This window comes from Tupaia chinensis, unplaced genomic scaffold, assembly GCF_000334495.1.
Source record: "Tupaia chinensis unplaced genomic scaffold, TupChi_1.0 Scaffold000238_1, whole genome shotgun sequence".
Lineage (NCBI taxonomy): Eukaryota > Metazoa > Chordata > Mammalia > Scandentia > Tupaiidae > Tupaia > Tupaia belangeri.
This window is the reverse complement of record NW_006159716.1, coordinates 2,373,744-2,396,315: the sequence shown is the minus strand read 5'-3', so window position 1 is coordinate 2,396,315 and position 22,572 is coordinate 2,373,744. Positions and strand designations below refer to the sequence as shown.

The following is a 22,572-nucleotide window of genomic DNA, read 5'->3' as shown; positions in this document are numbered from 1 at the left end:
CACTGTTGCTCTTCAGTGAGCACACGTACCCTATGGCAAAATGTTTAAAAAAAAAAAAAAAAAGAAGAAAAAAAATTTTTTTTTATTATTTCATTTTCTACTCCCTACAATTCTGTAAAATAGTTAAGGTAGGCATTTTTAAAAATCTGTTATTTAAATAAACTTAGAGGCAATATAGCTTTGTTAAGTACCCTTTAGACTGGATAGTTAAAAGGTCCAGTTGAGGGACCAGCAGAAGGCATAATGGTTATGTTGCTGGACTCCGATGTAGTTGAATGTGGTTTGAGTCCTGGACTCAGCAACTTAAAACTCATGCCAGGCATGTGTGCATGCGTGCCCAAGATCCTGAGAAGAGAATGGAAGAGAAAGGACTGTAGCATAGCCATCCTCCCTGGGGGGTGATTTCTCGCTTTCTATCTCTCTGTCTCTGTCTCTCCAGTGAGCACAAGCACCCTATAGCAAAAATCTCTTAAAAAAAAAAAAAGTCAAGTTGAGTTGAGTTGGGATCCCAGTCCTCTCCTTATTAGCTATATATCACCTGGGGCAAATCATCTCTCTGGACCTTAGCTTCCTCATCCCTAAAGTGAGAACGATTACATCTCTACCACATCTCTACCACACAGGGTTGTTCTGAAGATTAAATTAATAGATATAAAATGCTGAATTCAATGCTCGGCACATGGTTAGAGCTTAAGAAGTGACAGTTATTACACAGAGTAAGCCCGCGACTTGCTCGAGTTCACAAACTGACACCACTAGCAAAGGTGAGACTGTGACCAGCCTCCGCTGCTGAGACCCTTCCGTCAGATCCTCATGCGGCCCCCTCCCACTGGCCGAAGACCACCAAGGTAATACGCAGGCTATGTCTAGGCAGATTATTACTAAGCCCTCTTATTAGTTACCTCGTCAAGTAAAACCCAATTGCTTAGTTCCATACCCCCGATCCTGCGTGCTAATGCTGTAGATTTGTTTGCTATTTAAAACTACCTTCTCTCTTTCGTTTGCACAACTGGAAACTTGACATGCTGAGGCTTTAAGAACTTGTAATATTAATAAGCTCTGACAGTACAGCAGCATCTCTCTCAAGTATGCTTTCTGAAATGCTCTGCTTTGCATTCCCGAGTAGCTGCTGAACAGAGATAACTCAAGGAGAATGTGCAAAAGCAATACTTTGAAGACACTCTAAAGTGCAACTTCAAATGGAACAGCACCGCTGGGGACGCGAAGAAATCACAGTGGTGGATAAACCCGGGGAGCACTGACGAGCACCTGGAGCATTTCTTTCTGAAGAGAGGATGGCGGGTGCAAAGCGTGCCCATCTTGGTACATGGAGCCTGCAGCTCAGAATCACGGCTCAGTCTGTGCAGCAGCGGGGATCTGCTGGCCAGACACCAGCTGCTGGGCAGTGGCTGTTATCTTCATCTGCAGTACAAAGGGTAAGGTGTGGCTCTACATCTGCATTCTGCATTCTTCAACGGTTGTTTATGTTAGTGCTAAAGTGACAGCTGGCTGGGCCAGCAGATGGTATGGAGGTTAAGGCAATGGATCCCACATAGCTGACTCCGTGGTTCTAGTCCCAGACCCAGCGACTTGAAAATTTTGCTGGGCGCATATGTACATGCCCAAAATCCCAAGAGAAGAGACTGCAGCATGGCCATCCTCCTAGGGATGATTTCTCACTCCCTACCTCCACCCCTCTCTGGCAAGCCCATGTGCCCTACAGCAAAAATTAAAAATCATCATTATCACAATAAAATGACAGCTGGCTATATAGGCATATTTACTATTTGCCTAAAAAATCAAAATGGGGGACCAGCAGGTGGCATGGTGGTTAAGGATGCTGGACTCCCACATTCTCTCTCTGGTCAAATTAAATAAGTAAATAAATAAAGTTAAAAATTCTTTAAAAAAAAAGGAATTATTTAATTTTATTTATCCATTAATTTAATTTTGTTTATCTGACCAGAAAGAGGCACAGAGAAAAAGAGAGAGAGAAGGAAAGTGAGAAAGCAAGCCATCAGGTCTGGGACTTGAACCATGGTCAGCCATGTGGGAGTGTCCAATGCCTTAACCACCACGCCACCTGCTGGTCACCAATAAAATAATTCTTAAAAAAATAAAAACGAAAAGAAGTCCACACAAAGGGAAAACATATAAAGGACTTAGTAAAATTTGTATTGAGTATATGACATGTTATCTCCTTTCAATCCAGTTTGTATTTTACTACGGAAAAGTCCTTTATAATCTAAGAACTCATGTTGGACAGTTAAGTATTTATTAAGTCTGAAAATAGGGATTCTGCTTGCTTTTCTTAGCCTGAACATCCACTCTTCCTCCGTAGGGCCACATGATTTGAGAAGCTGACCATGGCACTAGCTCAGGGATGGTACTAAATGTCTGAGCCAGTTGGTGCATAGTAGGTCCTGGCAATGGTCACTGGTCCAGCACGGGGCATTATGCGACCTAGGCTTGGTACTGGATTGAGGGAAGGGCAAAATCCATGTGGAGTGATGGCATCAAGTAGATGTTTTATCCAGAGGATTTGAGATTGTCCTGGTTCTTTGTAAGCTGAATTATTATTATTTTGTTTAAAGTTTGCATAGGACTTGTGTGCTTGCTGGAGAGACAGAGAGAAAGTGAGAACGCGCCCCTCAGGGGGATGGCCACGCCACAGTTCCTTCTCCTCCATTCTCCTCTTGGGACTTTGGACACACTTGCCCACACCTGCACCTTGTTCCAGTCACCGAATCCAGGACTTAACCACACAGTCGGCCATGTGAGATCCAGCTAACTTGAACCACCACCACTGGCGGGCCCCCTGTTGAGTAAATTTTGTAACCTGGACATTTTGAATACAATGAGGCTATGAGTCTTGTTTAGATCCTGAGAAGAATGCTGATATTTTTACTCTAGTAAAATCAACCTGGCTGTTGCCACAAACAAGTTCCAACTGACCTTCTGTGGGTGTAATTGAAATACTCAGTTCCGTATCCAAAGCACTGTGAATTCAGATCTGTCCAGAGTGACTGCTGCCCCGGGGCCAGCCCAGTTCTGGGTAGTGATCTAGCTTACAGCTGAGCTCTCGTCTTTGGTACGGCACACATGTGCAGTTCAAGGCTAGGACGGGGAGCTATCAACTGCCTGAGCTCCTCGCTCTCCACTTCCTCCCAGGCACTTTTACATTTCGCTAGAGCCCTCCTTTTCTGTCCACCAGCCTGAAAGCTGGGGCTTTTGCTGTCCTTTTTCTCTGTCCTCTCCATCAAGAGAACAGAGAAAGAAAAAAAAGTGATGGGGGTTCACTTTCCTCTTTTAGAGGAGGTTCCCTTCTTCAGAGTTTCAGGCATCTGTGAGCCCCTGCGGCTGTCACTGTCAACACAGCAAGATTATTTGGGCTGCCTTGAGTTCAGGCCAAGGATAGAAGAAACAAACGAGAAAATTCCAGTTGGGTTGGTGATACTTCCAATCCCGGTTCTCGCTAATCCATTTACTTTTCACTCTTTTTAAAAGAATTATTTTATTTAACTTTATTAAATTAATTAATTAATTTTCAATTTGACTAGAGAGAGACAGAGCAAAAGAGGGAGAGAGGGATAGTGAGAAAGCAAGCCACCAGGTCTGGGACTCAAACCATGGTCAGCCATGTGGGAGTCCAGTGTCCTTAACCACTACGCCACCTGTCAGCCCCAACTTACTTTTTACTTTTAAGTGATTTACTTTTAAGTGACCTCAAACGGTTGCACCATGTGCTCTGACCAGATTTGTAGCTGCATTTAGTGGGAGAGAATGGGCAGTGTATATACTTCAACTCAGCCACAACTAGACCCCTCCAGGAACTATTTAAATCTTTTTATATTTAAATCTTTTCAATTTAATGGTCCTATATTATTTTAATGTGCTTTATAAAATAACAAAATCAATAACTCCATGAATATTTTAAGTAATCTTTCATGTTAAAAATAATTTGGTTTCCAGAAAATTAAGGAATTATACAGGTACTTTTTTTTACTTTAATTTTTTTAATAAAGGGCGCATGCGCTCACCAGAAAGACAGAGAGACAGAAAGCGAGAAATCGCCCCCCCAGTGGGGATGGCCACACTGTAATCCCTTCTCCTCCATTCTCCTTGGGATCTTGGGCACACACGCACACATGCCAGGCGTGAGTTTAAGCTACCAGGTCCGGGACTCGAACCGTGGTCAACTACATGGGAGTCTAGCAATGTAGTCATTACACCATCTGCTGATCCCAAGAGTTCTACAGATACTTCTAAAATGTGGCAAAAGTGCTAATGTCAGAAATAGTCTGAGACATACTGTTCTATGGGATAAAATCCACTTTATTTTTCAGAGGTTATTTATTTATTCTGAGTGAGACAGACAGACAGATCTAGCACCCCAGAAGGACCTAGATGCTGCAATCCACCCTTGCTTTAGCCAGTTTGGATCACAGGTGTGGGGACTTCCCAGCGTACTCGGGGAGGTCCTGAAACATCAACCAGCATGGGTTCTACATGGGTCATCCTCACACTGTCAGATTTTACCACTGTGCCACCATCCAGCCCCCAAATCCACTTTATTTTTAAAGCTACTTACATACAGTCTTATTGTTCTATTTTTACAATAGCTTTATTAATTTTAGTTATAATTAATACGACATAAACTCCACATGAACCTACTTACAGTATTTGCCTTCTGTTAACTGACCCATCATTGCTTCTCTCTAACTACTAGTCTATACTGGGAAAGAATAAGGAAGGGCATTCAAAGATCTATAAACCTCAGGAGGGCAGGTCAGAGGGGTCTGGAAAGGCAGGCAGAAGGTAGAAGAGAGTGTTACACACACATTAGGCAGTAAGTGACAAGACCATGGATTCCGAAGTCACCCTTTTTTAGAAGCGTGCCTCGCTTGGTCTACAGTGTGAAGAATTCTTCTTTGATATTCTTCTAACACTTTCTTCACACCCAGTATTATGGCATACTTACCTAGAGTCCCTGGTCTCTCTAAGCCACTTGATTCGTCTTTCATTTGCCTTGAGACCTGGAATAATGATCACGTCAGTGCCACCGTTGTAACCCAACATTACACAGAGACCAATATAGTTCACTAAGTGAGGAGTCAGAGAGGGATGAATCTCCTGAAACCACGGTTAGTGTAGACAGTCATAATACCTTGTCCCTCAGCAGCAGCAGCTGCTATGCTGTTCGACCACGTTAATGTCAACTAGGAATTCAGCACCTTAAAGACTGAGGATGAGAACAAAATGCAAATGCAAATGGTGTTTGGTGTGTGTTTGTGAGAGGCCGAGAGGACGCCAGGAAGCAGTGCTCAGAACCCCGACGGCTCCCTCCCTAGCTAGCCTAGCACTGCTGCTCAGACCCCAGGCATTCTCCTGACTGCTGGACACGCAAGCCTGTCCCTAACTAGAGAGCTACTCAAAGTGGGGGTGGGGGGTGAACCTGCCCTGTGGTGACTCCTTCTGCTCACAGTGGGTGTGACAATATTACCTCTTTCCCAAGATTGTAATACAAGACAGATTTACATGATAATAGGTACCTAAGCTTGCGGGCTCCTGCTGTTTTATTCTTTTAAATGAAGTCACAGTGTTCCCCATCTCAGTGATCAAGATCCCTCCTCTTCACCACCCCAGACCCCGTCAAGTCCTGCTGATTCTTCCTTATGAATCGACTATTTCTCTCCACCTCATCTTTACAGTGACCAGTAAGGACCTGTCTGCTCAGACCCCATGCCTCTCAGACTTCAGCTTCCATTACTCTCCCGCGGGTCTTGCCAGCACACAGCTTCCCCAGGTTCTCCCGACACACCCAGCGCTCCATCTCCTGTGAGCCTTTTCTTCTGCTGAGATGCTCTTCCCTCAGATAGCCCCAAGGCTGGCTTCCTCACTTCATTCAGACGCTCAGATGTTTCCCCCTGGGGAAGGCTCTCTCTGTCACTCTATGAAATCCGTCCCCCATGCCACACTCCCTTCCTCCCCTTCCCACCTTATCTTCCTCCCTGGCTGTCACCATCTCTAAAGGAACCTGTACTTTTTATTGCCTTTCTCCCCACCAGACTCAGTGCTATGAGAGCAGGAAGTTCTGTCTATTTTGGCCACTGCTGTTCTCTCAAGTACCTGGAATAGCATCTAGCAGAAAACAGGTATTCAGTAATTATCTTCTGAAAAAATGAGCAAAACTACCTCCAAATCTAATTTAGATCACTATCAGTTATGCTCCATGTTACTGTAACTTCCTTTTATTTTAAAAACGACATCAGACATTTTAAAAGTTCGTTTCTTTTTATTCGTGATAGAAAGCAAGTACATGCACGTATGAGAGAGAGGGAGAGGGTAGCAACCTCAATAGGGTCTTCAGACATTTTAAAAGTTCGTTTCTTTTTATTCGTGATAGAAAGCAAGTACATGCACGTATGAGAGAGAGAGGGTAGCAACCTCGATAGGGTCTTCACACACAATCCCCTTCCCCTAGGCCTCCTGCTGCCAGGACCTTGGGCATGGAAATGCCAGGCGTGTTCCAGGGTGACCAAGCCAGGGATCCAAATCCGCAGTAGGCCACACGGCGTCTAGCAGTGCAGTCCGTGTGCTGCAGGCTGTACCACGGAGGCTGGGTTCTGCAACTGCCTTTTAATAGCTCTCCCAGCACTCAGCCTAACTCAAATATGCCACTCTCACTGCCGTGGAGCACAGTCCCAACTCTTCACCATGGTTCGAGTCTTTCGGGGTCTGATCCCATATACTTCTCCAGCCCATCCCTCGTTCCTCACCACGGTACTGCTTCTGTTGTCCTAAATCACTTTCAGATCTCCTAAGGAACTGCTCTCTTACTTCTGGACTTTTCCACAGCTGCTCCCTTCCTTTGACTATTTTCATCCTTCCTTAGCTTGACTCTGACTTATTCTTCTCATCTCAGTGGAGCCATTACTTCCTCCAGGAAACCTTCCTGACCCTACTAGACCGGGTAGGGTGCACGGACTCTCAGAGCATGGTGTACTCACCCTGACTCAGCATCTATGGGGCTGTGCTATGGCATGTTTGCTTGACTGGATGGATCCCAACCACCCTAGGCAGAGAGGGTGCCAAGAACATAGCAGGTACCTATAAACTTGGTAGAAAGACTCACTGAATGAACAAACAACTTTCTACTTCAGTGTACACTTGGGCAAATTATTAACTGTTATGTCTAAGATTCCTTTTACATATCCTCGGAAGGAGAAAGAAAAATCCTGATAAAAATTAGGAAAGCAAAAGTGATTTTTAATTTTTTAAAAAAATTTTAAAGAATTATTTAACTTTATGTATTTATTTATTTTAATTTGATCAGAAAGGGACACTCAGAGAGAGAAAGCAAGCCGCTAGGTCCAGGACTTGTATCACAGTCAGCTATGTGGAGTCCAATGCCCTTAACCACCACATACCTGCCGGCCCCTTTAAATTACTTTTTAATGAGACAATCTTTCTGATCGAATACAGTAAGCCATGTTGAAAATGACCCTCAGTAAACTAGAACACCAATGGAAATAGTTGCAGACACTATAAAAAATTGAAGTGTTCTAAATAATCTCTATCTAGATGTTATATACCTTGGAATAGTTACTATGCTGGCAAGGGTCACTAGCTAATTTTCCATTCATGGAAAACTCATGAATTAATGGGCTAAGGCAATAGCCATCAATGGCTACCTCCTAGTAAAAGAAAAAAAAAAAAGGCAACCAAACATTATGAATCTCCTGAGAGACCCCAACACTTACTAAATATTTCTTCCCCCCCAAAAGATGACTCTATAATTAGCATAATTAGTCTCTCTCTCTCTTTTTTTTTTTTTGAAGAGGTTTTTGCCATAGGGCGCATGTGCTCACCAGAAAGAAAGAGGCAGAGAGATAGAAAGCAAGAAATCACCCCCCAGGGGGGATGGCCACGCCGCAATCCCTTCTCCTCCATTCTCCTCTCGGGATCTTGGGCACGCACGCACAGGCGCCAGCGTGAGTTTAAGCCACCAGGTCCAGACTTGAACCGCAGTGGGCTACATGAGAGTTCAGCGACATAGCCATTACGCTAACTGCTGGTCCCTATAATTAGTCTCTTAACTACCAAATTACAAATAGAGTAAAGGACAAAGTAAACGTTGACTGGCACCACTGGGATACAGTCATTGATGTTCACACACACTAAAGGAAACTCTAATGAACAAATGACTTCATTTCTCAACAAATAGATTAAAAGGGGAGAGAGAGGAAGAGACAGATGGAAGAAAAAGAGAAGGAATTAACTAATTGCAATGTTTAAAATGTATTTGAATCCTGACTCAAAGAGCAAACTATTTTTTTTTAAAATAAGGTAAGTGGTCCAATCTGCTAGTGCAGTCTATAGCAAACTGAACGGTAGTGCTGGAAGCCACATGGCTGACTGTGGGTGTTTGAAAAAACACCAAGTGCATGCCTGTATACCCACGATCCTGATGAAGTGGAGAGCCTGCAGAAAGGGAATCATGGGGCCAGCTGGTGGTGTGGTGATTAAGGCACTGGATCCCACATAGCTGAATCCATGGTTTAAGTCTCAGACCCGGCAGCTTGAAAATCATGCCAGCTGCAGGTGTATGCATGCCCAAATTCCCAAGAGGAGAAGAGACTGTGGTGTGTGAACATCCCCCACTGCGGGGTGATTTCTCACTTTCCCTCCCTGTCACTCTCTTTCTGGTAAATGCATGCACCTTACAGGAAAAAAGCCTTAAAAAAAAAGAAAAAAAGAAAAGAGGGTCATGGCATTATGATACTCTTTCAAGGGTGCTTCTATTTTTCTCTTTCTTGTCTATATAATTAATAAAATTAACTTTTTATTTTTTTCAATTTGCCAGAGGGCTGGAGACAGCTTCAACTTGCTGGAGACAGAGAGGAAAAGGAAAAAGTACCTCTCATGAGGGATGGTCATGCTGCAAACCCTTCTCTGTATCTCCACCCTGTTGGGATTCTGGGTATGCATACACACAACCAGTAAGTTTTTTAAGCCACTGGGTCTAGGATTCAAACCATGTGGTTGGCTCATGTGGGATCTGGCTCCCTTAACCACTAGGCCATGGAGCCAGCCCATAACTTTAAATTTGTTATTTAACTATTCTGAACTTGTTTTCATATTCGTTAAAATGGAGTATAATATCTACAGTGTATGTCTCACAGAGTTGATGTAATAATTATATGAAATAATTTCTGTGATAGTGCCTAGCATATAGATGTGCTCAAAAAATTACATGAATAAACTAATGTGAATGAATTTTCTAAAGCTCAATAGAACTTTTTAAAGAATTATTTTATTGGGAGCCAGCAGTTGCCGGCCCCTAAGGTAAATTGTAATAATTTTGATAAATATGAATATATGTGTGAAACCATCACCACATTCAAGCTAGTGAATATATCGATTGCTCACAAAGATTCCTCATGACTTTGCAATGCCTCCCTCCCTTCTCCCTCTACCCAAGGAAATCCTTGATTTACTTGCCATCATGTAGATGAGGCGGAATCTTCTGGAGTTTTATGGTACATAGAATTTTTTCTCTTTTTTTAAAAAGAATTATTTTATTTAAGTTTATTCATTGTCATTATTTTACTTTTATTTATTGATTTTTGAAGTTGACCAAAGAGAGACAAGGAAAGTGAGAAAGCAAGCTGCCAGGTCAAAACACCGTCCGCCATATGGGAGTCCCGCCGCCTTAACCACCACACCACCTGCCAGCGTCAGCATTTGTTTTGTTTTTAATAATGATTTCATTTTATTCATCATCATCTTTTTTAAAAAAAAATTTTTTTGACCAGAGAGAGAAAGAAGGAAAGTGAGAAAGCAAGTCATGAGGGTCTCGAATAGTGGTCAGCCATGGGGGAATCCAGCACCTTAACCATCACACCACTTGTGGGCTCCTATTTTGCTTTGTTTTAGTTTTGCTATATGGCATGTGAGCTCAAAGGAGAGAGACAGAGACGGAGAGGAAGAAAGTGAGAAGTCACTCCCCAGGGGGGATGACCACACCATAATCCCTCTCCTCCATCTCCTCTCAGGATTTTGGGCATGCACGCACACGTACTTGGTGTGTTTTTCAAGCCACTGGGTCTGGGGTTTGAACCATGCAGTCGGCCAAGTGGGATCCAGTTGCCTAACCACTATGCCTCGAGCTGGCCCAGGGATTTTTAAATTAAAAAAAAAAAGACCAAGTGCTTAATATAAATCCTGGTGTGTTGCATGGGTTAGATAACATATATTAAACCTGGAGCTTCCAGTAAAAGAGCAGAAGAATACATGTTTACCTCTTCTTCCTTTTAAAACCCCAGCAAATCACAATAAAGGAATAAAACAGGGCATAGATGTGTATGGTCAGAAAGAATGGGAGAAGATGACACAACAGCGGATGAGAGATTTCCTTCTGAAAGCTGGAAAGTAAGTGGAGCAATAGAAACTAATAGACAAAATGCTAAACTTAAAGCTGCCTACACCAAGATGAAATAAACAAGAAACCTGGGAAGGTTGAGGAACCACAGACATTGTGCCACTGAAGATGGAGATAAGGTACAGGACGCCCTCCCAACCACTTCCCCCGAAAAAAGAGTTCGGGTAAATGCCTTCATAAAGATCCTTCACATTGGGACCAGCAGTTGGTGTAATGGCTACGTCGCTGGACTTCCATGTAGCCGACCACAGTTGGAGTCCCGGACCTGGTGGCTTAAACTCACGCTGGGTGCGTGTGCGTGCGAGCCCAAAATCCCGAGAGGAGAATGGAGGAGAAGGGATTGCAGCGTGGCCATCCCCTCTGGGGGGGGGGGTGATTTCTCGCTTTTGTCTCTGTCTTTCTGGCTAGTGCACGCACCCTATAGCAAAAACCTCTCCCCCCAAAAAATAAGATCCTTGACATTTCCCCCTCCTCAGCCTTGGGCAGACAAATGACTGTGTCTCTCCCACTTTTTCAGAAGACTGGGATTTTATTTGAGCCTTGGACATTCTAGTCTTTGGTATACCAGGCACAGCTCAGAATGGGGTGCTCGGCAGGTAGCAATGCCTAATGGACAACAGCCATTCGGGTTTTATGATTTAAAAACTCCTTTCACATCTTCAATGAAGGTAAGGGCAAAATGTCACCTTTTTTTTTTTTTTTTTTTTTAAAGATCTTCTATTAAAGTGTATCTTAAAATTAAAATAATCTTTACAGAAAATTTTTGGTCATTCACATTTTGAATGGCAGTTTCTTTTTCCATTAATATTCTAATGGTATTCCTAATTGTCTGCACTTAGAAATAGTTGAAGTTAGTAAGTGATAAGACAGACACCTTGCTGGTAAGCAGGAGCCTGGGCCGTATTAGTTAACCTTGAAGTCATTATTAAGCGACTCAATTTAATGAGCCAAATAATCTCTTGTATAAAAGTCTATTAAACAAATGACGGGGTCCTGGTAGCAACTTACTAGGTAAAGAAAATCTCAGCTATATAAGAACATTTTTCTTCCAATAATAAAAAACAATTAGAATAAATTTAACATCAGTTGGTATTTAATTTTCTTTAAATTTAAAAACTTTCTTGACAAAGCAGGCACTAACTTTGTAAACAAAACAATGTTCGATCAACTATAATAAGAGACTGACTGGACAGTTCTATCTTTATTGCTATACAGGGGTTCTAGATTCAAAAAATCCTAAACCATTTAGTACTTTTTTCTTTTTATGAGACACAGACAGATACATATTTTTACAATGTCTCACCATGTCGCAATCGTCCTGCCTCAGTCTCCCAATCAACTAGGACCATAAGCACCACAAGGCACGGCCATTTAGGTTGGTCAGGAAACCAAACCTTGCCCTCCTCTGGGGCCTCAGCCATCGCACGGCAGTGCCCGTCTGCTTGTGCCACCGTGGCCAGGCCTAGTGCCTTTATCCTAATCATCAAAAATCACAGAACGTCAAGCCACTCACCCTTCGCACTGAGCCACTGAGAACGGCAGTTAGTGTTTAATCCACTGTGGCGATCAGCCCTGAGATTCCTCTGAACAGAGAGTCGCATCTTGCACCAAGGACTCGTAGGCCACGATGGCAACATGTATGCTCCATGAGGGTTTTTAATTGTGTTGTTGGAAAAGTCATGAATATTTTCCTATGCAAAAATGTGTCATGACTCAGAGATGACCCAATATTTTATTCATTGCCTTGTTTCCAGTCCCTGAGACAAGGGGGCATAGTGGATGTTCGGCTATCTGTGAAATAAAAGGCTGTCCTGAAAGGTCTCTCCCAAAGTTGGGAGCAAACCATACAAAGAACATTCCAAGTCTGGCACATAGCAAGGGGAGAGGACGCCCTGACGTTCCGGCCCACACTAATGTTCTGATGCTGTGTAGAAACAAATCACAGTACTTTCCACAGCAACCTGGTGAAAAGAGTGGCCTCCATTTACTGTCTGCAAATCTCTCTAATTGCCAAATTAAGACGGGTGGATTCTCCTGCCTCTGCACTCGATCAGTTGCATATCACGTTGCCTTTGGAGAATCTCCTCTCACACAGAGAGATAACGGCAGTAGAACATGTAAATAACGTTTTAGTATTGGTTTGAAATTAGCTTGGGGGCTAGCTCGATGGTCTGGTAGTTAAGGCAGTAGGATTCCACATGGTCGTCCATGTGGTTTGAGTCCCAGACCCAGTAGCTTGAAACACATTCCGGGACATGTGAGTATGCGTGTCTAAAATCCTGAAAGAAGGAAGAGATGGAGAGGGACTGCACTGTGACCGTTCCCCATAAAGGCTGCTTTCTCCTCTCCTTCTCCACCTCTCTCACTTTTTGGTGATCGTACATGTACCCTAGCAGGAAAAAAATAGTCTTGACTTCGTCAGCCACTGAAAGAGACTCAGGGGTTCCTGAATGGCCCTTGCAAGAGGAGGAGCTATCCAAAGATCAGAAGGAGGGAGAGGAAAATCTCATTGACTCCATGCAGCCACATTTACAGGAAGGCTGAGACATTTGATCAGTCTTTGCTGTTACTTTAAATGTTGCTTACTTTCTACTTTACCATATTTCAACAGGAAATGAACTGCTACTTGAAGAAAAGCAAAGCCAATGCTTCTGACAAGACAGACCCCAGAACAAAAACCACAAGCTATAACTCCTTCCAGTTCCCATATAAATGTCGATTCTTAATGTACATTTACCTTTTAGACCATCACTTTTAAGTGACATTCTAATTATAAGACTCGTAAGTCACCTCTCTCCTGGCTTTTCTTCTCTTACACAACTTTTTACTGACTGTCATTCAAATATTATTTAACAGGACAAAAGAGCAATTTCCATTCACCAACCAGTTCCAAAGTGCTGCACAGCTCAGGCTTGCCATGAACAGCAGCCAAGAGGTAATCTACAAATCAACCCACCGAGTCCCTTCTAAACACGTGCGGTCGTTCAGCTTGTCCTGGAGATTTTTATCTACTACAGACTATTCCTAAAGAAGCAAAACAGCTGTGCTCATTTAAGCATAGATATGAAAAATAATTCTTTATGAAGAATCATTGCACATCATCATTTTCTCCATACTTAAGATACATGATTGGGACCAGCAGTTGGCACAGCAGTTACATCACTGGACTCCCACATAGCAGACCACGGTTCAAGTCTTAGACCCTATGCCTTGAAAATCCACGCAGGGTGCGTGCGTGTGTATGTCCAAGATCCCGGGAGGAGAATGGAGAAGTGATTGTGGTGTGGCCACTCACCCCACCCCCCACCCCCGGGGGACTGATTTCTCACTTTCCCTCTTATTGTCTCTCTCTCTCTCTCAGGCATTAAAGCAAAAACCTCTTAAAATTTTTTTCTTTCCACGTTTCCCTTCCCATAGGCCAAAAAGAACAACAGCTATCTGGCTTTCGTGTCTTATTTAGATCCACACCCACCTTACTAATTCATATAAGAGCTTATTAACTAGACCAGCACTCCCCTGGCTGTACAGGCCTTGGTTTGAATATGGAACCTGCCACTGTCAATGTGACTTGGGGCAAGATACATAATCTGCACCTCGATTTTCTCAGCTTTTTTAGAAAAATATTTATTTAATTTTGTTATTATTATTATTTAATTTGATGAGAGAAAGAGAGAGAGAGAGAAAGTGAGAGAGCAAGTTGCCAGGTTTGAGACTTTAACTGTGGTTGGCCACGTGGGAGTCCAACACCTTAACCATCACGCCATCCGCTAGCTACAATTTTCTCTCTAAATTTTCTTCTCTAAAATGAAGACAATTGGGGACAGCAGATGAAGTAGCAGTTATGTCACTGGACTCTCACATGGCCAATCACAGTTCGAATCCTGGACCTGGTAGTTTTAAACTCACACTGGGCATGTATGTGTGTGTGCCCAAGATCCCAGGAATCCCAGGAGGAGAATGGAGGAGACGGGACTGTGACATGGCCATCTCCCTTGGGGGTTGATTTCTTGCTTTCTGTCTCAATTTCTCTCTAGTGAGAATTAAAAAAAAAAATGAAAACATTTAACAATATCTACCCGTAAGTGTATGACAGGATTAAATAATGAATAAATGAGTAAAGTGTTTAAAATACCGCCTGACACAAAATGAGTACTCATTACGTGTTGACTTCGTTTGTGTATATCAGTCTTCAAAGATAGCATCACTATAGTTACAGCAGATACAACAGTCCATAATAATCTAATAAATCCCCAGAACAATAAAAGGGCAAAATACTAAAAAGAAATGATTGTTTTAGTATCCATCCTTTTTTAAAAAGTTATTTATTTTTTTTAATTATTATTTTAAAATTTTCTATAGAGCATGTGCACTCATCAGACAAGAGAGAGAGAAAATAAGAAAGAAGCCTCCAGGTCTGGGACTTGAACCACAGTCGGCCATGTGGGAGTCTAGCGCCTTAACCACCACACCACCTGCTGGCCCCTTCCTTCTTAAAATAGTTAACTGTTTGCATTACCTAAGAAAACGCTGACAAGTCATGGAAGGGGTATCAAAGACATTTCAGAACAACTATGATTCTGTGGAACAAGGAAAAAAAGAAATTCGGGAAGATGAAGACTTGTTCTTCAAAATAGAATCTTAACAGAAAATTTACTTAGCTATCTAGAAATAAGAGAACTGTGCATCTGCTTGGACACAGATACTTTTACAGGCACGATGAAACTATTACAGCCTGGAGATGGTGTTTGTTCGTACATACCTATAAGCATCATATACACCATAAGACATGCAGGAAGAGTTGAAGGTCTGTAACTCTATTCTCACACACAGTCTAGAAACATACTCTGGGGAGAATGAAACTTGAAGTCAAAAAGAAAACTTTTTTGTTGCTGTTTTAATTTTGCCATAGGGCACATGCTTACCAGAGAGGCAGAGAAAGAGAAAGAGAGAGAGGGAGAGGAGAAAGCACCCGCAACAGGGAAGGCCACGCCACAACTGCTTCTCCTCCATTCCTCTCTAGAGGTGTCGGACACACACACACATGTGCCCTGCATGTTTTTTAAGCCTCTGGGTCTGGGTCTCAAACCACACAGGCGATCATTTGAGATCCAGCCACTTTAACCACTATGATATTGGCTGGCCCCCAAAAGAAAACTTTCATTAAAAATTTTTTTTAAATCCTTTGTCTTTGGTTAACCTAAAGCTGAAATGGTTTAACTCTTGGGGTATACCAGGGAAAGATTCATGTGTGGATGGTTGGTACATAAAAATGCTAACTGAGGGATCAGCAGGTGAGTAATGGCTATGTTGTTAGACTCTCATGTGGCCAACAGCAGTTGTAATCTGGGACCCTGCAGTTGAAACTCCTGCTGAGTGTGTGTGTGCCCAAAATCCCGAGAGGAGAAGGGAGAAGGGATTGCGACATAATCCTCTCTGGGGGGTGATTTCTTGCTTTCTGTATCTCTCTTTCTCTTCAGAGAGCCCACACAACCTATAGTAAAAATCTCTTTAAAATAAATCAAGCTGAAATACATATGAGAATGATAGCATTTAATGAACACTTACTATGTTCCAGCCTATATTTCGAGTTTTTCATATGGATTCACTAATTAACCCTCGATATCGCCAGGAGATAGGCATTTTATTGTACCTACCTTATACCCAATGAATAGAAACCCAGAGAGATGAATTTGCCCAAATGTCAAGTTAAGACTCCCTGGTCAAAAACTGGCTCCAAAGCCCATGCTTTTAGCCACTACACAGAGAAGGTTACACAAATGCATGCCATGCACATCTACATTCTGGGAAAGGGCTAAGATTCAGAAAGAGATTTTTGGATAACTATGTTTGAATTACTGACAATAAGAATGCATGGGCTTGTGTAACGTAACTGTTCTTTATTTCATAAACTTAGACAAACATTTTATGGGGCTTTCTGTGGAATTCTGTTTGATCACCACATAACACACATCTGCACTTGCTCAAATAAACAGAATCCCCACGGTGAGCCTAACATCACAGCAGTTGGCAGTACTTGGAGAAAAAGAAGGGGCGGATAATTACTCATGATAGGTTATGACAGACATGCTTGCTATCCAACCACCAGTAAGCTTTAAGGCCTAAACTTATTTTAGTGTGATTGCTGGTCTCCAGGTCCCATTTTGTCTTCAAATATGGCTGTGTCTCTGCCGAGCTTAAGTTAATTCATAGTGCTAAAAATTTCACAAGGTTAAAGTGGCAGATGAGACCAAGAACAGGTCAAAGATAGTCAAAGATCGCTCACCATAGCAGTATATACCACCCTCAGCCACCTGTTAAAGATGGGTCATACATAATATTACTATGAATGGTTTTCATTAACAATATTTTATTAGTTTTATTTCTTACCCATTTAACAACTTTTTCCCATCTTCTTCCATATTATTCCACAGTCATTGGTTGGGTTTCCTCTTCTCTATTGCCTACAGGGAGGAAACAATCTATAAGGCTGTGCTAATACACGGCAAAAACCAAAATGTTATTTCATGAATGTTCTTTCTTATTCCCTTACAGCTTTATTTTCTTCCTTTAATGAGAGTGTGAATGAGAGAGTGAGCATGCAAGAGAGATGCCCCCTCAACAGGGTCTTACCATGCCGTGGTCCCCTTTCTCAGCCCTCCAGCTAGTCAAGATCTCGGGCATGCATGGCCTGCATGTTTCAAGTGCACTCAGAATGCATGATTGGCCATGTGGCTTCCAGCACTGCAGGTCAGACACTACTGCCTGTGACCATGGCTGAGATGGCAATTTCATGAATTTTACTTACAAATTCAAAATCATTTATGTTACAGTGTAGCAAACTCCTGATGGGTTCTTAAACTGATATAAAAAAAAGGGGGGGGGAAAGCTGTGATCCTTTCTAGGTATGAGCAATCAAAGATTCACTAATGGGTAGAATGATCCTTAAATGAGGGCTGGTAGGTGGCATGATGGTTAAGGTCGACCACTTCCACATGGTCGACCACTGTTCAAGTCCCAAACCTGGCAGCTTGCTTTCTCTCACTCTCTCTCTCTCTCTCTTTCTTTGGTCAAATTAAAATAGTAATAAATACATAAAAATATTTTTAAAAAATGATCCTTAAATGGAAGTACTAAAGGTTTACTTTAAAATGCACTGCTATGGGAACAGCAGTTAGCGTAATGGCTATGTCGCTGAACTCTCACGTAGTTGACAGTGGTTTGCGTCCTGGACCCGGTGGCTTAAAACTCACGCCGGGCGCGTGTGCGTGCGTGCCCAAGATCCCGAGAGGAGAATGGAGGAGAAGGGATTGCGGCGTGACCATCCCCCCTGGGGGGTGATTTCTCGCTTTCTGTCTCTATGTCTCTCTCTGTCTGTCTGGCGAGCGCACGCGCCCTATAGCGAAAAACCTCTCCAAATAAATAAATAAATTAATTAATTAATTAAAATAAAAATAAAATGCACTGCTACATTTTAGGTATTAAAGATTGTACATTGGGACCAGCAGATGGTATAATGGTTACATCACTGTACTGTCACATGGCCAACCATGGTTCAAGTCCCAGACCTAGTGGCTTGAATCTCAGGACAGGTGCATGTGTGTGCCCAAAATCCTGGGAAGAGAATGAAGGAGAAGGGCTTGTGGCATGGCATCCCCCCGGGGTGATTTTTTGCTTTCTGTCTCTCTGGAAAGCACACACACCCTATAGCAAAAAACAACTCAAAAAGAAAAAAAAAAAGATTATACATTGTCTTTGCATATAATCTGAGGCTATCAGGAAAAAAACACAAATTCATGTTAACAACAAAAATTATTTTTGCATAAGCGGAATATATAATAATGCAAGATGGCATGAGGCAGATCTTTTGTGCTAAGTGGGTTCGTGACCTTTAGGTAAGCACCGTACATATAAAAGCAGAATATATTCTATACACAAGGGCATTAGTCAAAGATACCTAGAACTTATGATTTGGGTAAATTACACATTTAATCACTTTTTTAGGTTTCAGATACTTTTATTCAGGAAGCAGGACTCGGTAAGAATTGAAAACTAGTGTGCTTGTGGGACCAGTAGTTAGGGTAATGGCTATGTCACTGGACTCCCATGTCCTTGACAGTGGTTCAAGTCCTGGACCCAGAGGCTTAAACTCACACCAGGCACGTGTGGCTGCGTGCCCAAGATCCCGAGGGGAGAACGGAGGAGAAGGGATTGCAGCGTGGCCACCCACCAGGGGGTGATTTCTCGCTTTCTGTCTCTCTGTCTCTGTCTTTCTGGCAAGTGCATGTGCCCTATGGTAAAAAAAAAATAAAAAAATAAAAAAATCAAAAAAAGAAAGAAAGAAACTAGTGTGCTTGGCTGCCATGTAACAGGATGAACAATTCTTCCTTTCGTTATCCTAACAGCAAGCACAAGAATTCCTCTTGGAAGAAACTTTCTTTGTGAAAATGTGTTCCCTTAATGTGGGCCCCCACTTCTCATGTCCAGGCCCCCTACAGAATGTACATTTCCCTGCAGAATGGCTGTCAAGATTCCAGAATGGTTGTCAAGAAAGGGAATAATATGTTTTGCTTTACACAAGGGGGAAAAGCAAATTGTTTTTATCTCTGAAAAGAACAAGAAGAATGATGAGGAGAGGGACAGGAAAAGAAGAGTTTGTATGAAGGAGGAAAGCTGGGATTGGGTGGGGGTGAAGCTCTAGGGTCAAGGGAGGTCTGAAAACATTGTAAGAACAAGGATGCCTTCGAGGGAAGCTGTCTGCTTCAGTGCAAAGTGAGGCTCAGCCCACCTTTATCCTGCCCCTCTCTTCAGTTATGTACACAAAATCCACAAACGCCCTGTGTGAATAGGGCCTTTCTAAAACTCAGATTAGCTGGTTCCGTTCGTATCTAGGCGTGGTAAGGTACAAATCAGTAGCACAGGCAAGAAAGTTAAGAGCTTAAGATGCAGAGGAGGTCGGAAGATCACGACACTCAGGAAATACAGAAATATCTTTAGGGAGTGCTTACCATTTCCCCATGTTATAGGTTGGAGGGCTTGAGGCAATCTTATTCAAGAAAGCTAATCTTACACTAAATGGAGGTTTCACATCTATAAAATACCCCTCTTTCCTATCCAAAAGGAACCTACTTTCAAAATAAGAATTATCTTGGTAATTAAAAATTTTAAAAGTTAAAGGTAACTTTATTATATTTAATCCAAATTATTCTAATTAATTTTGGATGCTTCTAAAAAGTTGTCTACAGGGGCTAATAAGTGGCACAGAGGTAAAGGCAGCTGGATCCCAAATGGCCGACTGTGAGATTCAAGTCCTGGTCCAGCAGCTTGACAATCAGGCCAGGTACAAAATAAAACAAACAAACAAACAAAAACAAGTACAATAATCAGTTCTATACTAAATAGCACCTAGGATATGCAATCATACAGAGTTTAGATTTCAAGTTCTATGAAACAGTTATTAATTTAGAGACTAACAACATCAGTAATTATGATGGTAATCTTGAAAACTGGGAAACTGTAAGTCATGTCAACTCTGAAAATTACTATTTTATTTTTTAAGAGAGATTTTTGCTATAGTCTGCGTGCGCTTGCCGGAGATACAGCGAGAAAGTGAGAAATCATCCCCTGGGGGGATAACCACAACACACTCATTCTCCTCCATTCTCCTCTTGTGATTTTGGGCATGCATGCACACACACCTGGCGTTGAGTTTCAAGCTGCCAGGTCTAGGACTTGAACCACAGTCAGTCATGTAGGAGTCCAGTACCTTAACGACTATGCCACCTGCTGGCTCCTCTTTTTCTTTGTTTTCTTTTTTTAAGGTTTTTGCCATAGGGCACGTGTGCTCACTGGAGAGACAGTGAGAAATCATCGCTGGGGGGAAGGAGATGGCCACCCCACATTCCCTTCTCCTCTGTTTTCCTCCTTGGATTTTGCACACGTGGGCACATGCATGCACATCCAGTGTGATCTTCAAGCCACCAGGCCTAGGACTCAAGCTGCCATTGGCCATGTGGGGATCCAGCACCTTAACCACCCCACCGCCTGCTGGCCTCAGAAGGATGTATTTTTAAGACAAAGCCAAAAGAGGTGAAAGCCTTAGAAGATACAAAGCAAGAAACTCATACAATTAAATGAAGAAAAAACTTAAATGTGCCCACAGCTAACTGGAAATTTCATGTAAAATTTTAAGGAGACCATTATCAACTATGACAATGGACTCAGCTGCTATGTCAGGAAGGCCAGCATAAACTGGGAAGAGAAGCAGATTTGGTAACGGACAGTCTAGGTTTCAGGCCACACTCCGCCACCGATGAGCTGTGGTCTCCAGCCTCCCTCAAATCCAAAATTCTGAAACTCTGTACATGGTACCCAGAGAAAATAATAATGCAAAAGAAACATACATTTTGCATTTCACTGTACAACACGCTCAGCATAAACAAAGGGCTCAGAATCTGCTGACTTTACTATTCTAAGATTCAAAGTTAAATAGTTTGCTGTGGCTTTTACCCATTAACAGCTCTCATTAATGGTTTAAGTTCAAATTCAAGGCCTCTGCACAGAAACCGCAAAATAGACAGACCTATGAATTTCTGTGAAATACAAAAGATACTAGGACTGTACTTTCACACTCTGTGGCTCAGAATCATCTATTATATGCAGCAGCAGTGCTGTTCACTTGCCAAATGGATTGGTTTCTTATAAGCTATCTATTAATACTCCATTAAACAGAAACTCAGTCCACTGGCTTACAAAGCTGTGTTGTGCAGTATACAAGAAATGACAACCTAGATGTGAGCTTCCTGAGGGCAGAGAACGCTTCTCATTCATTATTCTATCCTGCTGACACAGAGTACTACATGGTACAAAGAACATATTAATATATAGTGTTGGGCAAAAGAATCACTGGCAGAGAATACCATTTTAAAAATTTATTATAAATTTTACTTCTTAGGCAAAATGCTTTCTAACATTTATAAAGTACTTATTTTCAGTTAGAAACCTCATGTGGCACTGACCAATACAAATGCAGTTTTATCAACCCTTCACACGCACATTTTTATATTAGAATAAAACAAATTTTTGTATTAGAATAAAACAAAATTTCATACTATTTTAATATTCTTAAATAAAAACAATATGGGACCAAGACAAAGACATATAAGAGATCCATAGTCTCAAACTGAAAGATTGTCAAGTCTCACGTTAGAAATTTTCTTCTAGGAGGCTGGCAGGTGGCGTGCTATTTAAGGTGCTAGACTCCCACATGGCCAAGTGCAGTTCAAGTCCTGGACCGGGTGGCTTGCTTTCTCACTTCCCCTCTTGCTATCTCACTGGTCAAATTTTAAATAATAATAATAATAGTAATAATAATAATATTTTTTAAAAAAGGAAATTTTCTTTCTTAAATGCCTCCTGTATGACAGTTAGGATCAAAAGGCTTTGGGGAGGAAGGCAGTAGGTGACATGGTAGTTAAGGCACTGGACTCCCATATGGCTGACAGCGATTCACTGCTTTCTCACTTTCCCTCTCTCTTTCCGATCAAATTAAATAATAATGATAATAATAAATAAAATTCAGTAATTATTTGGGGAACAAAACAGTTTTAGGAATCCAGCTGTCCTGAATTGACTGACTTTTACATGAGGGTCTTCACAAAGTTCATAGAAGATGTGTATTATGAAAAAATTATGCATGGAGTGCCTTCTGCATGGTCGCTGGGGAGAACCTGCCACTGTGCTGACCGAGTGTCCATGACGAGTGGACAAAATTTGTATAATCCTACCTTCTCCTGAAGCACTGGATGCTACTCAGAGAAGAAGCCAGGCCTTCACAAGAAGGTTCCATATGGCTCCAGTGAACTAGATTTTTCAGGGAATGAAGATTTTCTACCAATAATTCAGCCTCCAACAAATGAGCTAGTGGCTGAATTTCAGGAATTTGAAAGAAACACGCCATCCATCAGATGACAAGAAATCACCACCGGATAACAAAAAATAGGGGAAAATGAGAAAATACCTCTCCTCCAAGGGAAAAGAGTAACTCTTCTTAATCCACAAGCCGTTCAGTGAAAATCATGGAAATGTCTGATAAGGAATTTAGATCATTCATAATGTCGAAGCTAACAGAG

General features: G+C 42.0%; 1 protein-coding gene across 1 annotated transcript in view; it reads right to left on the bottom strand.

The window, feature by feature from the left end:
- USP49 (ubiquitin specific peptidase 49) overlaps positions 1-22,572 on the bottom strand; it is a 108,253-nt gene that overhangs the window by 53,336 nt on the left and 32,345 nt on the right. Inside the window, 1 exon segment of the mRNA XM_006148656.3 lies at positions 16,832-16,905. The gene's annotated coding sequence lies outside the window, so the exon portion shown is untranslated.